General features: G+C 45.4%; 1 pseudogene; it reads right to left on the bottom strand.

Annotated features, from left to right (window-relative positions):
- Positions 1 to 17,462: 17,462 nt before the first annotated feature.
- Positions 17,463 to 17,558, bottom strand: LOC129149591 (U6 spliceosomal RNA; annotated as a pseudogene).
- Positions 17,559 to 24,766: the final 7,208 nt, after the last annotated feature.

Here is a 24,766-nt window from a genome sequence, read left to right as displayed (position 1 = left end):
GTAGGAGCTGAGCAATTCTTTGTCCTGGAGTAATTTGTATAATACGTTTGCATTCTAGTATTACCTTGATTTCTCCCTCATAGTTTGAATCTATGACTCCAGGCAAAACAGTTAGTCCTTTCAAAGTGTTTCTACTTCTTCCTAAGACTAATCCTAACATTCCCAGTGGCACAGGCCCCCAAATTCCTGAAGGAACAGCTTGACAAGCCATATCGGGGGTCAAAGTGACCAATACTGTGCTGTTGAGATCTAGGCCTGTGCTTCCTGGATGAGGGAATCCACTGTGGGCCTTGCAGGGCGTAAACCCCCTGTTGTTGACGGGGCCGGGGGAAGCCCCTCTGGCCGTTTCCCTGCGGCTGGCCATTTCCTATGTCTCAATTTAATGGCTTCCCATTTAGATCTACATTGACTAGCCCAGTGATTTCCTTTCTGACATCTAGGACATAAAGAGGTTGAACCTGCGTTGTTTGAATCCTGAGGCGGAATGCTCACGCCTTTCTCTTGGGCGCCACCCTGAGTCCTTTTCGGTTGCCTACATTCTTTTTGAAATGCCCTGGCTTTCCACAATTAAAACATTTTTTACTCCCCGCTGTTACAGCGGCAGCTAGTAGGTTTGCTTGAAGAATGCCTGATCCCGCATCCTGACATGCTCGAATCATTTCTGTAATGGTACCATTTTTTCTTAGAGGCGTCAGACATTTCTTACAATCAGCATTGGCATTTTCATAGGCTAATTGCTGAATTAAAATGTCTCCTGCTGTTTCATGTTGTATTTGTCATCTCACTGCTCGAGTGAGGTGAGCCACGAAATCAGAAAATGATTCCGTGGTCCCTGCATACGCTTCCTGAAAGCTCCCTCAGGGTCCCCTTTAGCTGGTAAATCCCACCAGGCTTTTCTCCCACAAAGTCTAATCTGCTCATAAGCTTGTTGCACACACTGTAGCTGATTCTGCAAGTCACTGTATTGTCCTTGTCCTGCTAACATTTCAAAAGTTATTTGAACATTCTGCCCGCGATTAGTATGAGTCTGCTCTTGACATAGCTCTAAAAATTCTCCCTTCCATAGTAAGTAATCTCCTCCATCCAGGGCTGCACGAGCTAAAAAGTACCAATCAAAAGGAGGTAGGTATGCTTCAGAAATGTTAGTCATAATTTCTCCGGTTAATGGAGTGGTAGTACCATTTTGTACTAAGCTCTCATGCAAGGCCTTTATCATCTTAAAGTCAAATTTGTCATGCTGTCTTATTATTTGACTAGAGGCCTGGTGCATGAAAATTCATGCACTGGACGGGGGAGGCCCTCAGCTCGGCCTGATCCCTCTCACAGTCCGGGAGCCCTCAGGGGAGGGAGGAGACCTGGTGATCAGGGGAAGGTGATGCCCCATCACACCTCTGCTGCTGCCACTGCCGGCAGCGCAAGCCTTGGCCGACCCTGGGAGGCTGGGAAGTTGCCATCCAAGGCTTGCCTGTGCCTCAGGCTGGTCCTAGGCAGCTGGGGAGGCTGACGGGACTGGGGACTCCGGAGGCAGGTGTGTGGAGCGGCTGGACCCGCCTGGGGGCAGGCCTGGCTGGGCCACACGCCTGCCACCCCGGTGGGGCTGAGGGGACTGGGCACTGCCATATTTGAGGGCATAACAGTCAATTAGCATATTCCCTCTTTATTAGATAGGATTTGGGTAATGTGGGTTAGCTACCTATATAATAGGAAAAGCAAGTCTCTCCTCCACCGTCATGTCCTTTAATCCTTCTTGGATAGCTCTTTGCACAGTTGATTCTATTAGCGGTGAATTAAATATTTCAGGATCAGGACATGGAGGTGGAGGGGGACAGGAAGGCCACTCCTTCAGTTTTTCTTTCTGCTCCTCTTAGGAGCGGAGGGTGTAAGGGGAAGAGGTTTATCCTCTTTTGCTTCTCTAAAAGGTTCTAGCAAATGCAATACCATGCTCCACAAGGAGAAACAATATGGAGGCAAGTTTTTCCCCTGCTGACGAGCTTTTTTCAAGTTCTGACCTACTCTTTCCTAACATTCAACATCTAATGTGCCCTCGTCAGGAAACAAAGGATTATGTTCTATAACAATGTGCAAAAACTGTAAGAACGGACCTTCTGACACCTTAATTCCTTTATGCTTGAGCACGCAAGCCCAAAGTTTACAATAATATTTTTTCCCCTTTACTCGAATTCTGCCCCATTATAACCTGGCTGAATCAAAACATTCCCGTCCACTTACGGCCTCGACTTCGAAGCTGGCACAGGCTTTGTGTGTGGTGCAGTTCCCACCTTTCCAGTGAATTTCCACTTTTCCTTTTTCACTTTGTTTTTCACTCCAGCGAATCTTCTTCTCCAGTATCCTGTTCGAGGTGCCAGAATGCTGCGACCTGCACGGCTAGGGTTCAGGATCTGAAGAAGGGGTCGACGCACAAATAGAAACATTAGACAAGAAATCTGAATTTAGAAGTCATTGGGGGGCAGGTGGAGACCTCTTTCTTGAAGAGGCACACTGAAACCTGGCCTTATCCGCTTTTTATTCAGTTTTAGATACATATCTTGCCCTCAGTAAAGCACGGCAGACAGGTAGCAGACAGACCATCTCTAAGGTCGATAAAGATCAGTAAAGATCAGTAAGGTCCAGTAAACATTTACTTTGAGGCTACTAGGTCAGGAAGTTGCTTCGAGCCACCGCTATCTCAACACGAACAACGGTGCTTGGCGTTAGTCCTGCTAATTGTCCAAGGTCCATCGGCCTTCCGCATGCCTTGGTGCACTCTCATGATAGTATTGGCAGGGGGTGGCTTCCCCCACATGGGTGAGTCCTTACTTTGCTGCAGTTCCAATTACCCCAACATAAGGAGAGATGCCCTCATTATCAGGTACCACCATCATGGTAAGACCCCTGCTCAGCCTACTGCAGCGGTTTTAAATAGGCCATGGGTCACCCTAGATGACTTGGCTCAGTGGGTAGAACCATGGCCTGAAGAATGAAGGGTCCTGGGTTCGATTCCATTCAAGGGCACATACCTGGGTTGTGGGCTCGATCCCCAGTAAGGGGGCATGCAGGAGGCAACCGATCAATGACTCTCTCTCATCATTGATGTTTCTCTCTCTCCCTCTGCCTTCCTCTCTGAAATCAATAAAAATATATTAACAAAAATAAAAATAAATAAGCCATGAATCAAACGTCGCTGATCTCCATCCATCCAGTTCCCTCGCACCCTCTTTTGTCTTCACACCCCCTCCTCCCCCCTCCCTCCCTCACACACACTCTGCTGGGGTCTGTAAAATGGGGTCAGGATTTCTACTTCAACCAAGGGCAATGCTTCTGCTCGGCCCTCTTTCCCCGCCCATCTGTGTCCCCAGTCCTGTGGGGTCTCTCCCTCCTCCCCTCCATCTAACTTGGTGGGCCCTGCTCTGCCCCCTCTTCCTGCGACCACCTGTCTGCAGTCTCCCCCTTTCTCCTCCAGGGGCGGAGCTCCCCAAGGGCTGAGGGGGAGTGTAGGGGGGCAGAGCGGGGCTGTGCGGGGGGGGGGGGGGGGCAAGGTGGTGCAGGTGAGGCAGTGTGGGTGGGGCTGTGCGGGGTGCGGGAGCTGTGAGGGGCAAGCCCAGGCGGGGCCTCGGAGGAGAGCTGGGGTGACAGGTCACGGGGAGGAGGAGGGAGGGACGTGGAGCCTGACCCGTGGGAGAGGCACCAGGCTCCTTGGCTGCCCCCACCCAGCAGCTTTTCTAGGCCCCGGCACAGCTGTCGCCCTCTGCCCCCCCGCTGCCCCACCCACACTGCCTCACCTGCACCACCTTGCCCACCCCGCACAGCCCCGCTCTGGTCCCCCCTCCCCTCTTCCCCCCCCCCTCAGCCCTTGGGGAGCTCCGCCCCTGGGGGAGAAAGGGGGAGGCTGCAGACAGGAGGTCGCAGGAAGAGGGGGCAGAGCAGGGCCCACCAAGTTAGATGGAGGGGAGGAGGGAGAGACCCCACAGGACTGGGGACAGAGATGGGCGAGGAAAGAGGGCCGAGCAGAAGCATTGCCCTTGGTTGAAGTAGAGATCCTGACCCCATTTTACAGACCCCAGCAGAGTGTGTGTGTGTGTGGGGGGGGGGGGGGGGGGGGCGGGTGAAGACAAAAGAGGGTGTGAGGGGACTGAATGGATGGAGATCAACCCTGCCCCCCTCTCTGCTGTGTCCCCGGGAGCCCGAGGCCGCCTCTTGGCCTTGGGCAGGCCCCCCTGGCCCATCCCCCTGTAATGGTGCTCCCACTCTCCTGGAGTAGTTAGTGAAACTTAACGAATAAAAGGAAGCAGCTCTGTGCCAAAACCGGTTTGGCTCAGTGGATAGAGCGTCGGCCTGCGGACTGAAAGGTCCCAGGTTCGATTCCGGTCAAGGGCATGTACCTTGGTTTCGGGCACATCCCCGGTAGGGGGTGTGCAGGAGGCAGCTGGTCGATGTTTCTAGCTTTCTATCCCTCTCCCTTCCTCTCTGTAATATATTTAAAAAAAAAAAATAAAAGGAAGCAGCTCTGAAGATTATAAATTGCGCACTGAGAATGCCACAGGCTGGGGAGGGCTGCTCAGTCAGTCTGTGGCTCTCGGATCACTGGCTCCCACCCCTTCCTGCCTGCCTCCATCCGGGGCTCCGCCAAACCCTGGGAGCTTCCTGACACCTCACTTCCCAGTCCAGCCCACCAGCGCCTGCAGCCAGCTAACCTACCAGTTAGAGTGTCTGCCCCCTGGTGGTTAGTGCGTGTCATAGTGACTGGTCGAGTGGTCAAACTCCCAGCGGAACTCCAGTCAAGGGGACAATTTGCATATTAGGCTTTTATTATATAGGATTGAGTTCAGAGAGGAAAGGAGAGGGAGAAAGAGAGAAACATCAACGATGAGAATCACTGATTGGCTGCCTCCTGCACGTCCCCACTGGGGATCAAAAGAGAAACATCAACGATGAGAATCACTGATTGGCTGCCTCCTGCACGTCCCCACTGGGGATCAAGCCCGCAAACTGGGTATGTGCCCTGACCAAGAATCAAACCGTAACCTCCTGGTTCCTAGGTTGATGCTCAATCACTGAGCCACGCTGGTGGGCTCTTTGCACATTTTAAGTGGGTGACTATGGTATGTGTAGTGTTATGAGCTGAACTTCTATTTTTAAAAATATATATTTTATTGATTTTTTACAGAGAGGAAGGGAGAAGGATAGAGAGTTAGAAACATCGATCAGTTGCCTCCTGCACACCCCCTACTGGGGATGTGCCCGCAACCAAGGTACATGCCCTTGACCGGAATCGAACCTGGGACCCTTGAGTCCGCAGGCCAACGCTCTATCCACTGAGCCAAACCGGTTAGGGCTGAACTTCTATTTTTAAAAAAATATATATATTTGTATTGATTTCAGAGAGGAAGGGATAGGGAGAGAGAGATAGCAACATCAATGATGAGAGAGAATCATTGATTGGCTGCCTCCTGCACACCCCTCACTGGGGATCGAGCCCACAACCGTGCATGTGCCTCTGTCCTGGAATCCAACCAGTGACCTCTTGGTTCCTGGGTCAACGCTCAACCCCTGAGCTACACCTGGCTGGGCTGAACTTCTATTTTTAAAGGTGGATTCCTATTCCCATATTTACTTATTTGCACACATGAGAAATGTGCTAGTATTTTCTCAAGCTCCTTTCTGCTTTTGTTGGTGCTCTGCTTACAGATGGCACGGGTTTTGAGTGGCTGCCCCTGCCATGTGTCTGGATGAACCCCTTTCTCAGGTCTGATGTGGCAACAAGGGTCTATATCAGAAGGAATCCCGTCAGCAGACACATGTAAATTACCCTGATTTTCTGAGGTTGACTCTTCTGTGCTTTTCTGGCCCAGTTGTACTTGGTCATGATGGAATCACCCCAATCTGCAAGATGTGGGTGGCAGCCCTTTATTTAGGACTTTTGTGTCTATGGACATTGTTGCAAATTGGCCTGAATTTTTCTATCTTGCTTCATGCTCTTTATCTGTTTTTGTTTTTATTGAGGTGAAATTTACATAATGAAATGAACCATTTGAAAGCGAACAATTCAGTGCCATTTAGAACATTCACTATGCGGTGCAACCACCACCCTCTCATTCCAAAACATTTCCTCACCCCTAAAGGAACCCACCCCCTCCCGATTGATTAAACATTGCTCCCATAACCCCTTCTCCACCCCTGGTAACTTCTAATCTTCCTGTCTGTGGATTTGCCTGTTGTGGACATTTCATATAAACAGAATTTCACACTGTGTGGCCTTGTGTGCCTGGCTTCTTTGGTTGAGAATCTGTTTTCAAGGCTCATCCATGTTGTAATCCTATCTGGTTTTGGTTTGTAGGTTATATACTATCCCCTTCAAAGAAGTTGGGTGTTCTCTGCATCTCGATCCCTTTTTTCTATTCTTGGTGTCAACCTGAATAAAACGGGAATTATCTGCTACTTGAAAATCTGGTAAAACTTGATGGTTAAATCCTCTAGGTTTTTGTTTTGTTTTTTGTTAATCCTTACCCGAGGATATTTTCTCCATTGAGTTTTAGAGAGAGTGGGAAGGAGGAGAGGAGGGAGGGGAGAGAGAGAGAGAGAGAGAGAGAGAGAGAGAGAGAGAGGATGAATATGATGTGAGACACATCGATTGCCTCCTGCACACTCCCCGACCAGGGCTCATGACAATGCTTTTTACTCAACCATGTTTTTGGCGTGGCTCAGTGGTTGAGCATGGGCCCATGAATCAGGAGGTCAAGGTTCAATTCCTGGTCGGGGCACATGCCCGAGTTGCGGGCTCCATCCCTAGTGTGGGGCATGCAGGAGGCAGCCAATTGATGATTCTCTCTCATCAATAGAGGTTTCTATCTCTTTCTCTCTCCCTTCCTCTCTGAAATCAATAAAAATATATTTAAAAAAACAATGTTTTTGGCATCTATTCATATTGATAATATGAATGTCATTCATAGTGATATGTAGTATTGAAACATGTGCATTTTATTAGTACATGTTCATATTATTGGCTTTGTGGGCAGTTTTCCCACTAGGACACGCCTCTGCATCCGCAGGCAGTGCTGTGTGTGGGGTCAGTGTGTTTTCCCTTTTTTCAGGTAGTGCCTAGTGTCTTCCAAAATTACTTGTGTCAATGCCCATGCCATACCCCCTTCCCCAAGGAGAATAGGATTTTCCCCACAATCTCATTAACATTTGATATTATCAAACTTATAAATTTATTTCCAACCTAATGGTTGGAAAATAAATCTTGTAAATATTTCAGTGGGCATTTTCTTGATTTCTAGGGAACTCTCTTTTTAAACATGGTAGATAGATTTTATTTTCTAGAGCAGTTTTAGGTTCACAGCAAACTGTTCTCATGTCCCCCTGCCCCCGCACTGTTACTGGAAAGGGGACCTGGCCCTGAGCGCGCCTGCCTATGGCTAGCCGGTAGTTTGTAGGTGATTGACTTCGTGCGGGAAAGATTTCACAAAGCGAGTCCAGGTAATTTTTAAAGGACGTTTAGTAAAGCTAGGGACAGTGCAAGAAGGAAGGGCCTAGGACAGAAGAAGCAACAGGAGAGGGACTGGAGGGGAAATGAGCGCAGGCGGGGCTGCTTTGGCTCACTAATGTTACCGGGAAACCCCCGGGTGGGCTCGGCTGCCTGTCGCAAGGTCCAGTCACGAAGGCAGGGTTGAATCATATAAGGCGTTTATTGAGAAGGCCAGCCAACCAGGAAGACAGGCGCTTACAAGCATCCAAAACCTGTCTTGACAGCAAGGTGCAGGGAACAGGATTATATAGGAAAAACGGGCTGGGGTGAGGTTGGGGACAGAATGCAATTGCATGCAGTCCTGGAAGTCAGCAGATGGCAACCATTGCTCTTGGTTGTCAGGCCGTGAGATGACGGCTTGGCTCCTGGTGGGGTCGGCTGGTCATGCTTAGCAGTTCTGCTTGCCTGTTGGGTACAGTATACATTGTCCCCAGTTGGATCACCTCCTCCGTCACGTTGTTCAGGATCAAAGGGAGAACGCAGGTGCACTGGCCCGAGAAAGGAAACTTAGAAAAGAAAAGAAACTTAACCCTCTGTTCCTACACGTATATGTATTTCAGAATTTCAAACTAATATGATTATCTTTCAGATGAACTCAGGTGCTCTGTCTATTAGATTATGAGTCCCCTCTGTCACTAAGGAGTCAGAGAAAAGGGGTCTCTGGGGACAAGGTCAGGGGGTTAGCCCGGGATGAGCTGCTGCTGTCCATTGCTCCCTGATTGTAAGCTTCATGGGGTCCCTTAGAATTTAGGAGACACACGCCTGTGGGGGGAGAAGCGGAGGAAGGGAACGGTGAGGGAATGCTCCCGGGAGGGATACCGTGCACTCAGGGACCTGGTTTTTGAGCGTTTGTAAAGGCTGGGGTTTTAGGGTGATTTGGGGGAGGATCTCAATAGAACATGCATTCGTTTTATGCTGACGTGCCAAAATGAGATTTTCTCCCTTAGCTTCAGCTGTCCTTGGGTGTGGTTGGCAAATGGCACTAATTGGTTTTCTGCTATCTCCCCGAGTAGGGCGATTTAAGCTACTCTGGTTGGGAAGAAGTATAAACCATTTACTTTTTTATTTTTTTAGGACACAGTTTCCTTTAGTTATTCTTTGGGGGGAAGGGATGACACACTTCCACTCAATTAAGAGAAACATTTTCATCAGCACAGAAGTCTTTTTTATTTTTCCCACTTCTCACGCCATGAATCATGGGGAATGGGTTCCAGCAGCTCAGGCCCCTTTCCTTTGGTTCTCACTGTGCTTCTCTGGGTGGAGCAGGCTGGCGCTTCAGTTGAACCAGGTACCTTTCTCTTGGGCTCCCTTCTTTCTCTGGTCATTGTCCTTCACATGCGAAGCCATCTCAGCTCTTAATATGCTCAATATGTACATTAATTCTCTTGGCAAGAATCTTGCCCTTACTTTGCTTGTTCACAATGCCCACTGCATGCTCGGTGACACTGTAGACTCTCCCAGTTTTGCCATGGTAACATTTGTGGGGCATTCCTTTTTGAACAGCGCCCATTCCCTTGATGTCCACAACATCACCTTTCTTGTAGATTCGCATGGATGTGGCCGAAGGAACAGCTCCATGTTTTCTAAAAGGCCTAGAGAACATATAGTGGGTGCCCTCCTCTTTCCCTTTGTGTCAGTCATTTTTGCGAATTAGCCTGTCGAACCACGGTCGCCGGGAGCCATGTGCAGGGCCTACCTGGAAGATGGCAGTTCCAACCGAAAGGAATCATGGATCTTTTAATTGTCTCCATAGTTTTGCCTTTTCCAGAATGTCATACAGTTGGAACCATCCATTATGTAGGCTTTTCAGATTGGCTTCCTTCACTAAATAATAGCCATTTAACTTTCCTTTGTGTCTTTTCATGGCTAGATAGCTCATTTCTTTTGAAAATTATTAGTAAAGTTGCCATAAACATTCATGCACAGGTTTTTGTGTGGATGTAAATTTTCAGCCCCTTTGGGTAAATGCCAAGGAGCTTAGCTGCTGGATCATATCATAAGAATATGTTTAGTTTTGTAAGAAATCACCAAACTAGGCCTGGCTGGGTAGCTCAGTTGGTTAGAACTTCATCCTAATATGCCAAGGTTGTGAGTTCAATCCCTGGTCAGGCACATACAAGAATCAACCAATGAATGCATAAGTAAGTGGAACAACAAATCGATGTTTCTCTCTCTTTCTTTCTTTCTCTCTCTCTCCCTGCTCCTCTCTCTAGATTCAATAGGGGAAAAAAAACTAAAAAAAAAAAAAAAGATATTAAAAAAAAAAAAAAAGAAATCACCAAACTACCTCTCAAAATGGCTATGCCATTGTGCATTCCCACCCAATGAGTGAGAGTTCCTATTGCTCTACATCAAGCATCTCAAACTCAAAGGCTAACACGGGCCAAGTAAACAAGGTTTAAGTTTATGTGGGCCGCAAAAAAACAAAAGCTTCAATTTTCATAGAAACGTACGTTTGTTTTTATGGAGACATGTTGAATACAAAGAGCTGAAATAAATGAGTCATCGTTAACATAAAATAATAGAACATTTTAATAAAAATTAATATTTTTTCTTGAACATTAACTTACCAGACACTGAATAACTAACTGCACAAATTAATAAGTGTAACACAAATAAACTTATTTTTCTTGTTCTCCGAAAGCGAAATATTTCCTGTTGTGCACACCAAACAAGTTGCCATAAACATTCATGCACAGGTTTTTGTGTGGATGTAAATTTTCAGCCCCTTTGGGTAAATGCCAATGAATTCGTCAGTCCAAGACTAATGGTGTGGCAATTGGCTGCTAAACTATTCGCTGCTAGTATTAGTGGAAAGAAATGGTGCGCCTGCGCATAAGGTACGTAAGGGAAATGAATGCTACATGATTATAGTAATGTCATTAGCGAACATTGTAGTTTGTTATTAATAATCTATAATAATAAAAGCGTAACATGCTAATTAGACTGGATGTCCTTCGCAACGACCTTCCGGGCGAAGCTGGGGCCGTGAGAGAAGCCTGGGTCCCGAATGCCAGAGGGAAGCCGAGCTGGCAGCTGGGGGAAGGAAGGCCTACTCTTGCACGAATTTTGTGCATCGGGCCTCTAGTTATGTATAACAGGATATTGTAAAAATTAAGTTATGAAATTTTTATTACAATGTTTCTTACATACCATTATGTTGGCTGGGCTGCAAAAATATCTGTTGTGAGCCACATCCGGCCCGAGGGCCGTGAGTTTGACATGTTTGCTCTACATCTTTGCCAGCATTTGGTGTTGTCAGTGTTCTGGATTTTGGGCCATTCTGATAGGTCTGTAGAGGCATCTCATTGTGTGTTTCTTAAAAATATTTTTATTGATTTCAGAGAGGAAGGGAGAGGGAGAGAGAGAGAAACATCAATGATGAGAGAGAATCATTGATCAGCTGCCTCTTGCATGCCCTCCACTGGGGATGGAGCCCGCAACCTGGGCATGTGCCCTGACCGGGAATCGAACTGTGACCTCCTGGTTTTTAATTTACATTTATTTCCCTGATGGCATATGATGTGTGATGACATATGTGTTTTCATATGCTTATTTGCAATCTGCATGATCTTTGGCCCATTTTCCAGTTGGGTTGTTTGTTTTCTTATTGTTGAGTTTTAAGAGTTCTTTGTACCAGTATATCTTAGATAACAGTTCTTTATCAATGTCTTTAGCAAATTTTTCTCCTAGTCTGAAACTTCTATTGTCTTTTCTCTCTTCTTCTCTCCCTCTCTTTCCCTCTCTCTGGATAATGTCTTTCACAGAGCAGAAAAAATTAATTTTAATAAAGTTATCAATTCTTTCTCTCACGGATTGTGCCTTTGGTGTTATATCTAAAAAGTCATTGCCAAACCCAAGTGCATCTAGATTTTCTTCTCTGTTATCTTCTTGGAGTTTTACGTTTTGCATTTAGATTTGTGGTCCATTCTGAGTTCATTTGTGAAGAGTGCAAGGTCTGTATCTAGATTCATTTTTCTTTGCCTGTGGATGCCCAGTTGTTCTAGTACCATTTGTTGAAAAAAAAACTATTCCTCCCCGCCATTGTGTTGCCTTTGATCCTTTGTCACAGATCAGTTGATTATAATTACATCTGTCTGTTTCTTGGTGCTCTCTCTGTTCCATTGATCTCTTTGTCTGTACTTTTGCCAGTATCACACTGTCTTCATTACTGTAGCTTTATAATACTTCTTAAAATTGTATAGTGCCAGTCCAATTTTGTTCTTTTCCTTCAATATTGTGTTAGCTATTTTGGGTCATTGTCTCTCCTTATAAACTTGAGAATCAGTTTGCTAATAACCACAAAATAAGTTTTTGGAATTTTGACTGGAATTGCATTAGATCAAGTTGGGAAGAACTAACATCCTGTCAGTATCAAGTCTTCTTATCCATGAACATAGAATATTTCTTTTAAAAATTTAAAAAAAAATACATTTTATTGCCCTAGCCAATTTGGCTCAGTGGATAGACCGTCAGCCCGAGGAACAATTCCAATGGGTTCAATTCCTGTCAAGGGCATGTACCTGGGTTGCAGGCTCGATCCCCGACCACGGTTGGTGTGCGTGCAGGAGGCAACCAATCAATGTGTCTCTCTCACATTGATGTTTCTCTCTCTATGTCTCTCCCCCTCCTTTCCACTCTCTCTAAAAATCAATGGAAAAATATCCTCCAGTGAGGATTAACAACAAAAACATATACACAAAATATGTTTTTTATTGATTTTTAGAGAGAGAGGAAGGGAGAGGAGAGATAAAAACATCAATGAGAGAGAAACATCATCGATCAGTTGCCTCCTGCACCACCACCACCCTCCTCCCCTGTCGCCCCCCGCCCCACCCTCCCGGTTGCTACTGGGGATAGAGCCCTAAGCCTGGGCATGTGCCCTGACCAGGGGTTGAACTGATGACCTTCGGTTCATGGGTTGATGACCTTCTGGTTCATGGGTTGATGCTCAACCACTGAGTCACACTGCCAGGCTGACTATTTCTTTAAAAAAATTTTTTTTAAAAATTGATTTTAGAGAGAGAGGAAGGGAGAGAGATAAAAACATTGATTTGTCATTTCGCTTATTTATGTATTCATTTGTTGATTTTTGTATGTGCCCTGACCTATGATGAACCCGCAACCTTGGTGTATGGGAACTATGCTCTAACCAGCTGAGCTATTAAGCCAGGGCAGACTATGTCTCCACTTATTTAATTTTTTTTACTTCTTTCATCAGAGTTTATAGTTTTCCTGATGTAGAACTTGTACATATTTTATTAGATTTATGCCAAAGTATTTAATTTGGGGGAGGGATGCCAATGTAAATATATTGTGTTTTCAATTTCAAATTCCACGTTTTAATTGCTGGTACATAGGAAAGTGATGGACTTGCAATGTTGCTATAATGGTTTATTAGTTCCAAGAGGTTCTTTAGGTCAAAAATTTTTTGAATTTTCTACATAGACGATCATATCATCTAGGAACAAAGTTTTATTTCTTCCTTCTCAATCTGTATCCCTCCCCTTTTTTTGTCTTATTGTGTTAGCTAGACCTTAAGTAGGAACTGGAAAGGAGTGGTGAGAGGGGACATCTTTGCCTTGCTCCTGATCTTAGTGGGAAAGTTTGAGTTTCTCACCATTAAGTATGATGCTAGCTGTTGAGTGTTTTAGGTAGATGTCCTTTATCAAGTTGAGTAAGTTCACCTCTATTTCTAATTTACGGACTTTTCCCATGTTTGTATTTTTTAATTTTAGTAAAAATACACATAACATAAAATTACCATCTTAACTATTTTTTAAAATATGTTTTTATTTATTTCAGAGAGAGAAAGGGAGAGGGAGAGAGAAACATCAGAGAAACATCAATCAGCTGCCTCCTGCACGCCCTCTACTGGGGATCAAGCCCAAAACCCAGGCATGTGCCCTGACGGGGAATCGAACCATGACATCCTGGTGCATGGGACAATGCTCAACCACTGAGCAACACCAAGCAGGCACCACCCTAACTACTTTTAAGTGTCCATTTTAGTAGGGTTAAGAATATTCACATTGCTGTGTAATCTATCTCAAGAACTCTTCATTTTGCAAAACTGAAACTCTCTACCCATTAAATAACTTTCCATTTCTCCCTCCTCCAGCTCCTGGCACCCACCATTCTATTTTCTGTTTCTACAAAGTTGAGTCCTGTAGGGACCTCATATAAGTGCAATCACACAATATTTGTCTTTTCGTGTCTGGCTATTTCATTTAGCATAATGTCCTCAGAATTTATCCAAGTCATAGCATGTGTCAGAATTTCCCTCCTTTATAAGACTGAATAATTCCATTGTACTTAACCATGTTTTTAAAATTCCACTATCAACATGTTGGCCAATTCAGCACCAACAGGAGTCCCCAATTTGTGGTACAGTGAAGAAGGAAACTTTATTATGTGTAAAACAGTTCAACTGTGATGCAGCATAGCTGTGAAAACAACAGGGCTGTGAGGCAGACCTGGAGTCAGGTAGCCCTGGGGTCAGGCCCCTCTGCCTGGCTAGACCACTCTTCCCTGTGCCTGTCTGCACTGGTCTGCTCCCCTCTCATCTCATCTCGTGATACACCTTTAAGGTTTCAGCTCAGCCAGAGAAATGCAGCCCTCAGTGGAAAGGGAAAGTAGGCTCCCTAAGCCAGAGGGGAGCTGGCTTATATATACAGAAGTTCCTGCCCTGATCCCTGATTGGTCAATTTTCATGCAAACGAGGACTCCAATCCTAGAAGTTTGAGTGGTCCAAAAGGCACTGCCCTGATTGGTCAGAATGGAGCCACTATGATTGGTTGGTGAAGAAGCTGATGGGGCGGGGTGGGGGGGGGGCGATATAGCTGCACAGCTCAGATTGGATGGGGAAAGCCTCAGTCATATTGGTTGACATAGGATTCCAGGAAGTCCTTTATAAGGGCTGGCTCAGATGGCAGAAATACAGTGCAGACAGTTCAGTGTAGGCTTTTCCCTGAAGTGGTTAGTGTGAGGGGCTCCTGTGTAGAAATGGCTACTAGGCCGTTTTGTTTTGTTTTTGTTTTAAATTTGAGCCCAGTTAGCTGCTGGATGCCCCCCCCCCCCTTTTTTCTTTGTTAATCCTCACTTGAGAATATTTTTTCCATTGATTTTTTTTAGAGAGAGAGGGAGGGGAGAAGGAGGAGAGAAACATTGATGTGAGAGACACATCAATTAATTGTAGGACGCAGGATTGAACCGGCAACCCTTCGGTGTGTGGCCAATGCTCTAACCATGGAGCCACATCAGCCAGGGCCCCAATGCCCTTTTAAGGAGGTATGTTCTTTTTTAGGGTCCACACACTTCTGTAACTTGCCTGTTCATATCCTGTTTGTCCCTTTACTTTTGGTTGGCTCTTTTTTTAAAAAAAATAAATCTTTATTGTTCAGATTATTACAATTGTTCCTCTTTTTCCCTCCATAGCTCCCCTCCACCAGGTTCCCGCCCCACCCTCTGCCCTTAATCCCCCACCCCCAACCATCCTTATCCATAGGTGTACGATTTTTGTCCAGTCTCTTCCCACACCCCCCACACCACTTTCTCCCCAAGAATTGTCAGTCCACTCCCTTTCTATGCCCCTGATTCTATTATATTCACCAGTTTATTCTGTTCTTCAGATTTTTTATTCACTTGATTTTTAGATTCACTTATTGATACATATGTATTTGTTGTTCATAATTTTTATCTTTACCTTTTTCTTCTTCTTCCTCTTCTTAAAGAATACCTTTCAGCATTTTATATAATACTGGTTTGGCAGTGATGAACTCCTTTAGCTTTTTCTTATCTGTGAAGCTCTTTATCTGATCTTCAATTCTGAATGATAGCTTTGTTGGGTAGAGTAATCTTGGTTGTAGGTTCTTGCTATTCATCACTTTGAATATTTCTTGCCACTCCTGTCTGGCCTGCATAGTTTCTGTTGAGAAATCAGCTGACAATCGTATGGGTGCTCCCTTGTAAGTAACTAACTGTTTTTCTCTTGCTGCTTTTAAGATTCTCTCTTGGGCCAAAACTGGTTTGGCTCAGTGGATAGAGCGTCGGCCTGCGGACTCAAGGGTCCCAGGTTCGATTCTGGTCAAGGGTATGTACCTTGGTTGCGGGCATATCCCCAGTAGGGGGTGTACAGGAGGCAGCTGATTGATGTTTCTCTCTCATCGATGTTTCTAGCTCTCTATCCCTCTCTCTTCCTCTCTGTAAAAAATCAATAAAATATAATAAAAAAACAAACAAACAAACAAAAAACCCGGGGTGCACAGGTTTTTCTCATGCAAGTCTGCAGTGGAGTTGAAGAGTGGTTAGAAGGCTCTCATGGGCCCCAAGTCCCCATTCGGAGCACTTTGGCTTTGTTAGAAAACAAGTTAAAAAAAAAAAAAAGATTCTCTCTTGGTCTTTTGCTCTTGGCATTTTAATTATTATGTGTCTTGGTGTGGTCCTCTTTGGATTCCTTTTGTTTTGGATTCTGTGTGCTTCCTGGACTTGTAAGTCTATTTCTTTCACCAGGTGGGGGAAGTTTTCGGTCATTATTTCTTCAAATAGGTTTTCAGTATCTTGCTCTCTCTCTTATTCTGGCACCCCCATAATTCAGATGTTGGTATGCTTGAAGTTGTCCCAGAGGCTCCTTACACTATCTTCATATTTTTGGATTCTTTTTTCTTTTTGCTTTTCTGGTTGCGTGTTTTTTGCTTCTTTGTATTTCAGATCTTTGACTTGATTCTTGCGTTCCTCTAGTCTGCTGTTGAATCTCTGTATAATATTTTTTATTTCAGTCAGTGTATGCTTAATTTCTAGTTGGTCCTTTTTCATATCCTTGAGGGTCTCACTAAATTTATCGGCCTTTTCTAGAAAATTCTTGAAAAACCCTATAACAGTGGTTTTGAACTCTATATCCAGTCATTTGCTTTCCTCCATTTCTTTCATTTGTGACCTGTTTCTTTGTCTCCGCATTTTGGCTGCTTCCCTGAATTGACAGAGTGGCTTTGTGTGCTAGGTGTCCTATAGGGCCCAGTGGCTCAGCCTCCCCAGTTACCTGAGGTGGACACTCTTAGTGCACCCCTTTGTGGGCTGTGTTCACAGTCTTCTTGTTATAGTTAAACCTTGATTGTTGTTGGTATCACTGGGAGGAATTGACCTCCAGGCCAATTGGCCCTGAGGATCAGCTGTGTTAACGATGAGAGAACTTCTGTGCTGGAGACACCTTTATGAGTCAAGACTTGCTTCAGTGGGGCTTTGGTGCTCACTGAGTCTGCCCCCTGAGTGTGTCCCTTATGGATCTGAGGAGTTGTAATCTGGATGGTTCTACTCTGACCCCTGGGTACACTGGCTCTTGGATCTCCAAGGAGGTGCTAATTTAGCCTCTGCCTGAGGCCACCCAGCAGGAGCAAAAGCCTCTGTGCATGGCTTGGATGGGGCGGAGTCTCAGGGTGGAGCAAACAACAATGGCTTCCCATCAGCCCTGCCCTAAGAGGCCCCTGGGTCTCAGTGTCCCTTGGTAATCGCTGCAAGCACCTCTGAGAGAAAGCTGCCCTCGAGTTCTGCCCGCTGTCAGACAGTCCAGTTTTTCCCCGTAGGAGTCTGGGTCCCCAGAGTCTTGCCCGGAACTGGAGTTCAGAGCAGTCGGGAGCTTGTGTCTCCCTGCGGATTGAAAAAGCCAGCCATGTACTCCGTTGCCAGCCCTCTCCACGCATGCACCTCCGTACCTTTGCACTTTACTTCCGCAGCTCCTGTGAGTCTCAGTGTGCTCTTCTCTTCCCTTCTAGTTGTAGAATTTCCACTTAGCCAGCCTTCCTATGGTTCTGGATGATGTCCGTTTTGTCTTTTAGTTGTAGTTTTGAAGTTGTTGTGCGAGGCAGCAAGTTCAGGTGTTTACCTATGCCGCCATCTTGGTTTCTCTGGCTCTTTTTCTTGCTGATATTTGGGTTTATTATTATTTTTAATGGAATGCTTTGCGAACTTGCGTGTCATCCTTGAGCAGGGACCACATCAATCTTCTCTGTATTCCAATTTTAGTATATGCTGCCAAAGCGAGTATGGGAGTTCTTTCTTAAGGCTCACTCCAAAAAAATCTCCCTACTCATTAAACAGTTATTTCATGTAGTAGCACATGGTGTTTTTGTTTTTTATCCTCACCCACGGATATGTTTTTGGTTGTTTTTTTTTTAAGAGAGAGAGAGAAAGAGAGAGAGAGAGAGAGAGAGAGAGAGAGAGGGAATTTCCTTCCATAGGCACCCTGACCTGGGATGGGACCTGTCAACTTTAGGTGTATGGGATGACATTCCAACCGAGCCACTAGGCCAGGGCTGTGTTTCTTTTTTAAGGGTGAATAATATTCCATTGTGTGGATGGACCACAATTTGTCCATTTACCGGTTGATGGGCCTTGGGGTGGTTTCCATCTTTTGGCTATTATGAATGGTGCTACTGTGAACATTCATGCAAAATATTTTTTTTAATGCAATTGCATTTTATTTTTATTTATTTATTTTTATTTTTTTAATTTAATAAATCTTTATTGTTCAGATTATTACAATTGTTTCTCCTTTCCCCCCCCATATCTCCCCACTGGCTCTTGGATCTCCAAGGAGGTGCTAATTTAGCCTCTGCCTGAGGCCACCCAGCAGGAGCTATGGAGAGATCTGCAGATTCCTCTTCTTTGTTTGGGTTTTGGAGGTGCCCAGATGAGGCCCAGCTGTGAAGCAATGCAAGCTGCTGTGGGGTCTTGGGCCTTTTTTTGAATGTTCTGGGTCTCTCTGGCTCAGCTGCAGTTTGTTAGGTAAGTTTAGATTTCAAAGGACCAGGCCATTCATATGGAATGGTTCCCACCCCCCCTCTGCCCTTACCTTCCCCCCCGCTGTCCCTATCCATAGGTATATGATTTTTGTCCAGTTTCTTCCCATACCCCCCGCACAGACACCCCTTTCCCCCTGAGAATTATCAATCCACTCTCATTCTATGCCTCTGATTCTATTATGTTCACCAGTTTATTCTGTTCCTCAGATTTTTAATTCACTGGACTTTTAGATTCACTTGTTGATAGATATGTATTTGTTGTTCATAATTTTTATCTTTACTTTTTTCTTCTTTTTCCTCTTTTTAAAGAATACCTTTCAGCATTTCATATAATACTGGTTTGGTGGTGATGAACTCCTTTAGCTTTTTCTTATCTGTGAAGCTCTTTATCTGCCTTTCAATTCTGAATGATAACTTTGCTGGGTAGAGTAATCTTGGTTGTAGGTTCTTGCTATTCATCACTTTGAATATTTCTTGCCACTCCCATCTGGCCTGCATAGTTTCTATTGAGAAATCAGCTGATAATCATATGGGTGCTCCCTTGTAGGTAACTAACTGTTTTTCTCTTGCTGCTTGTAAGATTCTCTCTTGGTCTTTTGCTCTTGGCATTTTAATTATGATGTGTCTTGGTGTGGTCCTCTTTGGATTCCTTTTGTTTGGGGTTCTGTGTACTTCCTGGACTTTTAAGTCTATTTCTTTCATCAGGTGGGGGAAGTTTTTGGTCATTATTTCTTCAAATAGGTTTTCAGCATCTTGCTCTCTCTCTTCTTCTGGCACCCCCATAATTCGGATGTTGGTACGCTTGAAGTCGTCCCAGAGGCTTCTTACACTATCTTCAACTTTCTGAATTCTCTTCTCTTCTTGCTTCTCTGGAGGAGTGTCCTTTGCCTCTTTGTATTCCAAATCTTTGAGTTGATTCTTGCATTCCTCTAGTCTTCTGTTGGGTCTCTGTATAATATTTTTTATTTCAGTCAGTGTATGTTTAGTTTCTAGTTGGTCCTTTTTCATATCCTTGAGGGTCTCATTAAATTTATTGGCTTTTTCTAGGAAATTCTTGAAAAACCTTATAACCGTGGTTTTGAACTCTATGTCCATTCGTTTGTTCTCCTCCATTTCTTTCATTTGGGATCTGTTTCCTTGCCTCCTCATTTTTGCTGCTTCCCTGAGTTGGTTGGGTAGCTTTGTGTACTAGGTGTCCTATTGGCTCAATGGGTCAGCCTCCCAGTTATCTGAGGTGGACACTCTTGGTGTACCCCTTTGTGGACTGTGTGTACAGCCTTGTTGTAGTTAAGACTTGATTGTTGTTGGTGTCACTGGGAGGAATTGATCTCCAGGCCAATTGGCTGTGAGGACCCACTGTGTCTATAACAGAAGAATTGCTGTGATGGAGACACGTTTATGGGGCAGAACTTGTTCCAGTAGGGTTTTGGTGCTCACTGAGTCTGCCTCTTGAATGTGTCCCTTATGAGTGTGGTTGAAATCTGGTGTCGTCTCACACCCACCACTAGATACACTAGTGTCTGGATCTCCAATGGGGTGCAGGTCAGCTACTGTCTGAGGCCCCCCATCAGGAGCTACAGCAAGAACTACAATTTTCTCCTCTTTGCTTGGGCGGTTTTGGAGCAGTCTGACTGGAGCTGCAGTTAATTTGGTTAAGCTGCCACAGAACAGGCCATTTATATGCAAAAGCACTGTGTGGAGCCTGGGCAGGTTTGTAGAATGTGCAGGGCGGGGTCTCAGGGTGGGGCGGGGTCTCAGGGCGTCACTAGGCTAGGGCGTGGCAAACGGCGATGGCTGCTATCAGCCGTCTCTGCCTTTCCGCGTTTCCAAGTCCCTGCATCCCGTGCTCCAGCACAGTAAACAATGATTGCTGGGCGCACCTCTGCAAAAAGTCACTCTCACTTTCCGACCCGATGGCCGAGTCCAGCTTCTCCCCGTAGGCGTCTGGGTCCCCTGCGTGTCCCCAGAAACTGGATTTCAGAGTGATCAGGAGCTTGTCTCCCTTCGGGTTGAAGAAAAGCCGCGTGCCCGGTCTTCCGTCACCAGCCTGATTCGCGCGCCTCCGTACCTCAGCTTTTCAGCGTTTGTGCTCCTTTCTCTTCTTAGTTGTAAATCTTCCACTCAGCCAGCTTCCCCGTGGTTCTGGGTGGTAGATGTTTTATCTTTTAGTTGTATTTTTGAAATTGTTGTACGAGGTGGCAGTTTAGTAGTTTAACTTTGCTGCCATCTTGGTTCCTCTCCCATGCAAAATATTTTGAGTCCCTGTTTTCAACTGACTCATATGTAACTAACTTTTTGAGAAGCTGCCAAATTGTGCTCCACAGTGTTAACCATTTTGTTCCCATCAATGTATGAGGGTTGTTCCAGTTTTCCCACATCTTCACCAACACTGGTTATTTCATTTTTTGTCACATCCATCCTTATGGATGTGAAGTGGTTTTGATTTACATTGAACATCATTTGATTTGTTGAACATCTTTTTTTGGTGTGCTTGTTAACTATTTGGATATCTTCTTTGGAGAAATGTTAATTCAAGTCCTTTGCCTATCCTTTCTGTTGTTCTTGAACTGTAAGAGTTCTTTTTTTTTTTTTTTTTTTTTAAATATATTTTATTGATTTTTTACAGAGAGGAAGAGAGAGGGATAGAGAGCCAGAAACATCGACGAGAGAGAAACATCGATCAGCTGCCTCCTGCACACCCCCAACTGGGGATGTGCCCGCAACCAAGGCACATGCCCCTGACCGGAATCGAACCTGGGACCTTTCAGTCCGCAGGCCGATGCTCTATCCACTGAGCCAAACCGGTTTCGGCTGTAAGAGTTCTTTATAGATTCTGAATACTAGGCCCTTTTCAGGCATATGGCTTGCAAGTACTTTCTCCCAGGTTGCATGCTGTCTTTTTCCATATTGCCTTTAAAATACTTTTTAACCCTTTGCACTCATTTGCTTTTTTCTCGATTCCTTTATTCTACTCGGGATTTAATTTTTTAAATACCCCAGATTTTACAAAGCGCGGCAGTAGAATAAAAAACTGGAGTTTCTTTTCATACAAACTTATTTGGATTTTTTTATATTTCTAATTATTGATACATTCAAAGAGTAATTGACATACGAGCTGCTACCAATGCTAACCGTGTCGAGTCACACTCGACATCTGAGTGCAAAAGGTTAAAAATTAAATTTATTGGGGTTTAATTGGTTAGTACAACCATATAGGTTTCAAGTGTATAATTCTATGATACATCATCTGTATATTGTATTGTGTCCACCATCCAAAGTCAAGTCTCCTTCTGTCACCATACACTCCACCCCCTCTACCCTTCACCACCACCCCTCATCCCTCTTTCCTTCTGGTAACCACCATACTGTTGTGTCTATGAATTTTTATCTTAGTTGTTCATTTGATGCTTTCAGTTTTTTAAAAATGTATCTTTTTATTTCAGAGAGGAAGAGAAACATCAATGATGATAGAGAATCATTGATTGGCTGCCTCCTGCACGCCCCCTACTGGGGATCAAGCCCATAACCCAGGCATGTGCCCTTGATCAGAATTGAACCCAGGACCCTTCAGTCCACAGGCTGACCTCTATCCACTGAGCCAAACCAGCTAGGGCAGATGCTTTTAGTTTTAGATCCCATATGAGTGAAGTCTGCATATCCCTTTCAAATTGTATTTAACTAGAGGCCTGGTGCATGAAATTTGTGCATGGGCGTGTGTGTCCCTCAGCCCAGCCTGCACCCTCTCCAATCTGGGACCCCTCGCGAATGTCCAACTTTGGTAGGATCAGGCCTAAACGGGCAGTCAGACATCCCTCTCATAATCCAGGACTGCTGGCTCCCAACCACTCACCTTCCTGCCTTCCTGATTGCCCCTAACTGCGTCTGCCTGCCAGCCTGATCACTCCCTAACTACTCCCCTGCCAGCCTGATTGATGCCTAACTGCTCCCCTGCCAGCCTAATTGCCCCTAACTGCCCTCCCCTGCAGGCCTGGTCCTCCCCAACTGCCCTCTCCTGCAGGCCTGGTCCCCCACAACTGCTCTCCCCTGCAGGCCTGGGTCCCTCCCAACTGCCCTTCCCTGCAGGACCGGTCACCCCCAACTTCCCTCCCCTGCAGGCTTGATCACCCCAACTGCTCTCCCTTGCAGGCCTGGTCCCTCCCAACTGCCCATCTTGTGTCCACATGGGGGAAGCCATCTTTGACCACACGGGGGCAGCCATCTTGTGTCAGAGTGGCAGTCAATTTACATATTACTCTTTTATTAGATAGGATAATATATCTGTCACCACACCTCACAACTTCAAAAACTAGAACAGTGACAGTAATTTATATCTACCGGAATCCCATCCCCCTGCTTCCCCAGATCAAAGGTAACGTATCAGTCTTCTGAATTTTCTGTCTATATTTTCTTAACTATAGTAGTATCCTCCTACCCACGGTTTTGCTTTCTGAGGTCTGTTACCTGTGATCAATTGCTGTACAAAAACATTAAGTGGAAAACTCCAGAAATAAACAAAACACAATATACAGGGTATTCCCCAAAAATGTACACACACTAACAGCTGATAGCTCAATTTTGAAAATGAAATGCATTTTAATAAACACAGCTTTTATAATTATTCCAAGTGTGTGTATATGTTTGTGGGGAACATCATAAACATAGGATTTGGTACCATCTGTGGCTTCAGGAATCTGCTGGAGATCTTGGGTAAGGGGGGACTACTGTAGTTCTATTACAGACATTTATGCCTAAACAATACATTTTAAGATGCTCTGAACTTTATAAAATCGTCAACAATTTTACATGATGGTTTTTCAAATGATGTACCAGTTTACACTGTCTCCAGTAATATCTGATTCTTATTGATCCCCACCTTCTCCAACACTTGCTTTGTCCAATGTCTTTATTTTTGCCAATTGAATGGGTCTAAAATGGTATCTGTCTTGCTTGGCATTATCCTGATTATGAATGAGATCGAGTGTGTCTTCATGTTTATTGGTCATGTCTTCTCTTCTGTAAGTGTGCATTGTGCCTTTTTTCCTATTTTCTCTTTAGGTTGGTTGTCCTTTCTTTATTGATTTGTAGGCACACTAGGGAGCTCTTGATGTCTCTTTAGAGATAAAGATGAAATGCACCTTTCCTCCCAGTGAAAGCCCAGCTCCCCTCAATGGCGTGTGCCATAGCAGCTCCCTTTTCCCTGCAAACATCACCACCAGGGGGCGCTGTCACTTTTGCCAGGATAGCTGGTGAAAATGTCATTTTCATCTGCACTTTTTAAAAAAATGTTGAGCATCTTTTTTATTTGCTTCAAGGCCAAATTGCACCTTTCCCCTCTGAGTAACCTGTTCATCTTCTCATGCCTCCCTACTCTGAGGATCTGCTTTTCTCTCTCAATATTTACTGTAACATCCCTATTTGATAACCCTTTCACACCCTGGTTTTTCCCTCTTTGCCATTTCTCAATTTTCTCTCCCCCCCACCACCCCCAATATACTTCCTCCTCACAAATCCTTCTGACACTTCATTCATCCTCTCTCCAGTGCCTTTCCCTCCCATTACCCCAATGTCCCTTGTTCCCATACCCCCACCCCTCTCCTATGTTCTTCCCCCTCCCATCTTTCTAGTCCCTCTTTCCATCATCTTAAACACCCTTTCTCTTGAATCTCTTTCTTCTCCCTCCACCCTTGTCTCTCAGTGGAGACAAAGCAGAGGCCTTCCTCCTCTCTGCCACGTGTCCCCACTCCATTCTCTGTCGGTTTGCACAGAAGACAAGACTGCATGCCTTCTCTATTCTGGCCTTCTGCCTTCCTGCTCCTGTCCCTCAGCCCAGTCTTGACAGGGTGTCTTCCCTTGCCTCTCCTGTCCCTCTCCCACGGCCCCCTCTCCTAGCCATTTCTTCTCTCAGATCTGTTCCTCTTTGACAGTTTTCTTCCCCTCTCAATGACTTGTCCTCCATCTCTAACCCATCTCCTCTCCCCCTTGTCCCCACACAGTGCCCTCCTCTGCCATTTCCTACTTCTTTAGCTTCTACCACTCCTTTTTGTTGTTCTCCTGAGGGCAGCATGTTCTGGCCCTGCATGGGGCCGGGCTGGGTATGATTTCGGGGTATGGGACACAGCCAGCCTGTCTCAGCTGGGGAAGAGGGGGCACCTTCCTGCAGAGCTCTGGAAGAGAAAGTGACCTCACCCAGGCTGACCCTGGGGAAGCCCATGGGAAGCCCCACTTGTGGGCCCTATTTTCCTGTCTCCAGGGAGGCCCGGAGGACCATGAGGGTGGGGTTCTGCCAGCACTGAGCAAGAGCTGCAAGGATAGGTATGAACCACCCCTTTGCCCTTTTGCTTGGCCTCTGACCTCTGTGACCTCCAGCTGTAAGCTGGGTAAGTAGCTAGCTGAAGGCTGCTCTGGGTGTCAGGAAGTGGCTCACGCTCACGAGCTGCTTGTTGTC

Source organism: Eptesicus fuscus, chromosome 6 (assembly GCF_027574615.1).
Source record: "Eptesicus fuscus isolate TK198812 chromosome 6, DD_ASM_mEF_20220401, whole genome shotgun sequence".
NCBI lineage: Eukaryota > Metazoa > Chordata > Mammalia > Chiroptera > Vespertilionidae > Eptesicus > Eptesicus fuscus.
The sequence above is the reverse complement of the archived record's forward strand: the minus strand, read 5'-3'. Positions and strand labels throughout refer to the sequence as shown.